Genomic DNA, 6,000 nt, shown 5'->3' with positions numbered 1-6,000 from the left:
CAATGATGAGGCAGATGCTCTAGCCAATCTAGGATCTTCCTTGAGTATCCCGCCGGAAACCAGGATCCCAGTAATCCACATATTAGTCCCGACAATTGAGGATCCCACCAAGAAACTTAAAGACTCTCATGACCATGGAGGATCTACTGACGTTGCCGTGTTCAAAGATCCTGAGTCAAAGGTCCGACGTCAGGATCCTGACATCCATGATCCTTCCCCGACTTTAGTATCTTGGATCCAACCCATCATGGGGTATCTCTAGAATGGCACGATCCTTAAGGAAGAGAAAACCGAAAGAGCATTCAAAACAAGGATCTTAAGGTTCGTTCTAATACAAGGTAAGTTGTATAAAAATTTGTGGCAGGACCATACCTCAGGTGTTTAGAAGATCACGAAGCTGTTGAGGTCCTGAAGGACATCCACGAAGGGGATTGAGGCAACAACGTTGGGGGCAGATCCTTATGTTCCAAAGCATTAAGAACAAGATACTACTGGCCAACAATGAAGAAAGAGACTCATCCCTCCATGCACAAAAATGTGATGCTTGTCAAAGAAATAGCAACATCCTACACCAACCTGCGAAACCTCTACATCATATCATTTCCCCTTGGCCATTCAAGAAATGAGGAATGGATATAGTAGGAAAACTGCCAGTAGCCTGTGAGGAAAAGTCTTCATGCTAGTGATGACTGAGAATTTCTCAAAGTGGATAGAAGCTGAAGCCTACGTACAAATAAGAGACAAAGAAGTAGTCTCCTTCAAATGTAACATCTTGACCAGATTCGGGATCCCTGTTGAAATTATATGCGACAATGGATCCCAATTCATAAGCAAAAGAATGAGGGATTTTTGCACAAGCTGGGGAATCAAGATGGTGATGTCTACTCCTGTCCACCCTCAAGCCAATGGCCAAGTAGAGTCCAGTAACAAAATTATAGTACACAACTTAGAGAAAAGGTTGAATGAGAAGAAAGGAAGATGGGCAGAAGAGCCTTATTTCGTATTATGGGTGGATAGAACCACTTCCAAGATAGCTACAGGCCAAAATCCTTACTCGTTAGTGTTTGGAACGGAAGTAATGATCCCCACTGAAGTAGTGATCCCCACAACAAGATATCTACTCCAAAACCAAGAGAACAACAACATGATCTTGGCCCAGGATCTCGACACCATAGATAAACTTAGGGATCTCGCCAAGATCCGTATTGCTGCTCATCAACAAAGGATCACCAGAGCATACAATAAAAACATAAGGACCAGGAGATTCCGAGTAAGAGACTTGGTACTAAGAAAAACTTTTCAAAATACCAAGGATCCTAGTGCAGGAAAACTGGCTCCCAAATGGGAAGGGCCATACCTCATAGACGCTGAAGCAAGTAAAGGAGCATATTGGTTGGCCATCTTAGATGGAGATGTCTTACCAAGATCCTGGAACGCGATACATCTTAAAGATTATTTTATGTAGGTAAGGTTAGTCATTTCTTGATACACTCAAGGTATGCATGTTATTTATCCTTTATCCTTTGATTTTCATTATTCATTTTCTTCAAATATCATTACTAACTTAAACATCGGAGGGACGTTAGCTAGGCTAATGCCCACCCCTATCTAACGTTTGTTGCATGCAAAGAATCAAAGATCCTTACACTTAAGGATCCTACCACTCAAGGATCTTGATCCATGAGGATACCGACGTTTGAGGATCTTGACCCCCAAGGATCCCGAACAGGTGAACGTTCACGGATATTGATATTTATGGGACCACCAAGAGTCCCACAACTGAAAACATCTGGCAATTCATAAGGAGAATCTCCTAAGAATAGATACTGATCATCTCTCCTATGAATAAGGGTACTTAATCCTCTCTAAGGTTTAAAGAGTTAATTACCTCTTTCATACGAGTTAAAGTTTATACACCTCGCTTGGACGCACGATATCTAACTATGGGATGTGAATAAGTGGATCATTTCACGCTTCAGTGACTTGGCAACCCTCTTGTTTCTGAACATAACTTAAGATCCTAAAGTTTTAACCTAAGGTTAATAACATTTACATGTTATCTCAAGTTAGGATCTTCCCCACAATATACCTAAGGTTAATAACATTTACATGTTATCTCAAGTTGGGATCTTCCCCAGAATATTCCTAAGCTCTATAACATTTACATGTTATCTTAAGATGGGATAATCCCCAGAAAACTCCTATGGTTTATAACATTCACATGTTGAGATTTTCCCCAGAAGATACATAAAGCTTATAACATTTTCATGTTATCATATGGTTTGGAAATTTTCCCAGTGATTCATTAAGCAAACAAGATTCATAGCGAAGACTTTCCTCAAACTAAAGTTAAGGATCCTTCATGAAACAAACTTCTAAAATGAAGATCCCTTCAAGCATCAAGGCCATATGAAGACAAGGAGTTCAGAACTTCAAACTCTTCATAAGATCACCAGGTTTCATCTATCCTTGTTCTCGAAAAACTCTAAGTAAAGTTTGAGGATCCAAAACTCTTAGGATCCTGAACGAAGATTATTTGATTACGAGAACTTAATTCTTTGAGTTCGGAAGGATTACTTATAATCTACTAAGAGATTTGTTAAGGATGATTTACAGGAACTAAATTCTTCAGGATCCTAGTGATCTAAGGATCCCACTATCACAAAACAATTATGCAGGATAATCAAAGGAAAGATATAAAAAGAAAACACAACCATTGCATTCAAAAAAGGGTTGCCCACCAACCCACCAAAGGTTACTTGTTTTACATCATTGACTAAAACAAAACTACCTAAACTAATTTCTTGCAGGCCAGACCTTAGTCTGGTCATCATCGGCCGCGTTCTTCTCTTTCCCCTCCTTTGTGGGCTTAGACCCAGGATCCTCAATAGCAGTGGTAGGCTTGACGGTTATTTTGGCTAATGCCTCGCGCCATCCAACTACATTCCAGGATCCTGAGTTCTCAAGATCCTACGCCATCCTGATCTTAGCTTCCCAAATAGCCACTACAGCACTTGCCTTTGCGTCAACAATAACTTCCTCGATGTCCAAGGTATGCTCTTCCTCCTTCTCAGCCTTTTGTTTGATCAACTTCTCCACCCTCCGAAGAAGATCCTCGTTGGTTTCCCTCCAAATCTTCTCTTGTTCCTTCAAAGCATGTTCAACTCTTTCAGCACGGATCGTGAGATCGGTGGTAAATCGAGAAACTTGAGCAGAAACCTGAAATAAGTACAATGTCAATAAAGATCATGGTTCTAAAAAACGTGCCATGGCGCGCCTCAAGGCGTTCCATGGCGTGAGGCGTGGTGTAGCCGTTACAAAAACGTCCAAGGCGGGTTTGTTAAGCGTAGCGCCCAAATAACGTGTCAAGGCGCGCCTTATCGTGATATGGCGCGAGTTTTTTTCAAGGCGCGAGTTTTTTTTTTTTTTTTTGATTTTTTTTATCGGGACTAAAATAATTGAGTTTTTGTTAACTTTTTATATTAAATACTAATATAACACTTTTAAAAACTTGATATACTTGATAAAAATCAATAATTATATGATTTATCTCTTGTAATATATAGAAAATAGTCACGCCTTGAAAAACGTCATGACTCGCCAAGGCTTGTCATGGCTTAACTTTTACCTTGCCGCCAAGCCACGTCTCACGTTATTTAGAACCTTGATAAAGATAAAAGAAAGGACAGGTAAAGAAAAATAACTATCTAATCAAGTTAACTCAAAACTTGAGAAAAGGAAGTCAATTTCCTGAGGGAATTCTCGATGCTAAGGTTCTCAAGGCACAGATCTGCAGCCTCAGAAGTCTTTCTTTTTCTAGATCCTGGTGTTTTCACGATCGAATCTATAGAAGCTCTCGTAGCAGGAATGGAAGGCGAGGTCTTCTGTTTTTTCACCATTAATTGGCCGCTGGACATCACTGTATCTAGATCAGCAAGGGTAAAATGGCCGCCAAAACGAGTGCTTTTGGATCCTGAGCCGAACAATAAGTCAGGATCCCCCATACAATAAAAAAGACGAAAACCTTGGATTCTTTACCTTTTGACATGGAGGTGGTGTTAGATGAACTCTCTTGAAGAGCGAATTGGTTAAGCTTGAAAGACCTCTCTGATTCCGACAAGGTGAAGAATGTTTTTATTATGTTCTCTGTGTCTTCAGCAGGAGGAACCAGCTTGTCGAACTTAAAGGCTGCAAAACACCAAAAAAGATAAGAGAAGTGAATACCGGGATCCTCCTAATAGAAATGTAGAATCCTACCCTTTCTAAACCAAGACTGAGGTAAAAGGTTCCCATTAGGAATGGAGTCACGACTGACAAAGAAATACTTCCCTTTCCAAGCACCATCATTGTGCTTGAACTTCAATACGAGGGGAAATCTATTGGCTTTGACCTTCAACAAAAAGCGGGAATTTCTGAAAGTCGTGAGATCGTAAACATGAGTTGATTCATTCAGACCGATGGAAAGATCCCTAGAACGATTCAAATGATCGATCCAATAGAGGATCCTCCAGATTGTTGGCATATCTTGGATGTACGAGATCTGTGTGATCTCGAAGAACTCAGAAACTATTCTGGAGAAAGGATAGGAAAGCCCAAGGGTGAAAGGATACTCAGGAATACAGACCCAGGTAGAAGAAATGAAATTAGGTTGAATCCTAGCATCAAAGGGCCTAAAAACAGTGCCAATAGAAAAAGTTTGGGACGAATTCAACATCTCAATGTCATCGTCGGTAAAAGTGAAAGTTTCCTCATAGGCCAAGATCTATTGATCTGTGAAATCATCATCAGGTATAGCGATGATGGTTCCATGAGAACGAGTAGATTTCTTGCCCATGATCGATATTAGATAAAACGAGAGAGGGAAACGAGAAAAATACCTTCGAATAATACTCAATGAACATTGAAAGTAGGAGCTAAAGAAGTAAGGCAAAACTGAGTTGCAGGAAATCCTATTTATATGGAGATTTCGGAGGGATAAAAGGTTAATGTGACCCATTCCAACGGCCAAAATTCTAACCGTTGGAATTCAAAAGTTACCCTGACCGTTAACTTATTTTTATCTTAATTACTATTTTTAAATTATCCCTTTGAATTTTGGCGAACTAACTCCAAAATATTTCGCAGGAATAATTTGGGGGCAATTGTTAGGGCCAGGATCCTGAAACTGCATTAGGATCCTCAAGTATAAGGATCCTCAAAAGCTTAGGATCCTCAAACCTCAGGATCTCGAATATGCTCCAAAATCATGAATAATATTTTTATTATTAATAACGGACACATATTCTTTTGTCTTTCTCACATATGCGAAAATAACTAGTCAAAGTCATACACACAATGGATAGTCATCAGAACTATGCAAAAGACCCGGAGGACCAAGTCAAGCAAACGACTATAAGTAATCACGGAGGATCCCGGAATTCTCGGAGTTCTAGTTGTTAGGGTTTGACTATATAAAACACTTGTAATCATCAAACTACACACGATTTTTTGGCAGAATACTATCACTTGTACTACTCTCATTTCATTTTTTCTGTAAATTTCATTTCAATCTATAAAATCATCAAGGTAGGTAATTATTATCACCTCCCAAGGTTTTATGTCCGAGATCCTAACAAAGATCAAGAGATTTCCTTGTAAACCACTCATGCAATATTGTTCTAATTTCATCAATTAATCCATTAACAACACCACAACCTCTCATACACTTTGGTTAATTCTCACTTAGTTGATTTTTGACCAAAACAGTACTTTCCAAATACACTAACCATTATTACTAATGGTATAACTTTTTGGTCACTCATTTTTTACCCTATTAATTTTTTTCTTACTTAAAACTCATAGCATATCCGATCATATTTTCCTAAAATATTAAAGCTCTATTGTTACCATTTTTCGATGCTAATCTCTAGTGACGGTTGTTGACGAAAATTTTCCGGTTGTCACATTTCCCCCTGTTTTAGGAATTTTGTACCGAAATTTAGATCTTAGGGTAATCTTTTT

This window comes from Lactuca virosa, chromosome 1 (genome assembly GCF_052849685.1).
Source record: "Lactuca virosa cultivar CGN04683 chromosome 1, Lactuca_virosa_CGN04683_v6, whole genome shotgun sequence".
NCBI lineage: Eukaryota > Viridiplantae > Streptophyta > Magnoliopsida > Asterales > Asteraceae > Lactuca > Lactuca virosa.
The sequence above is the reverse complement of the archived record's forward strand: the minus strand, read 5'-3'. Positions refer to the sequence as shown.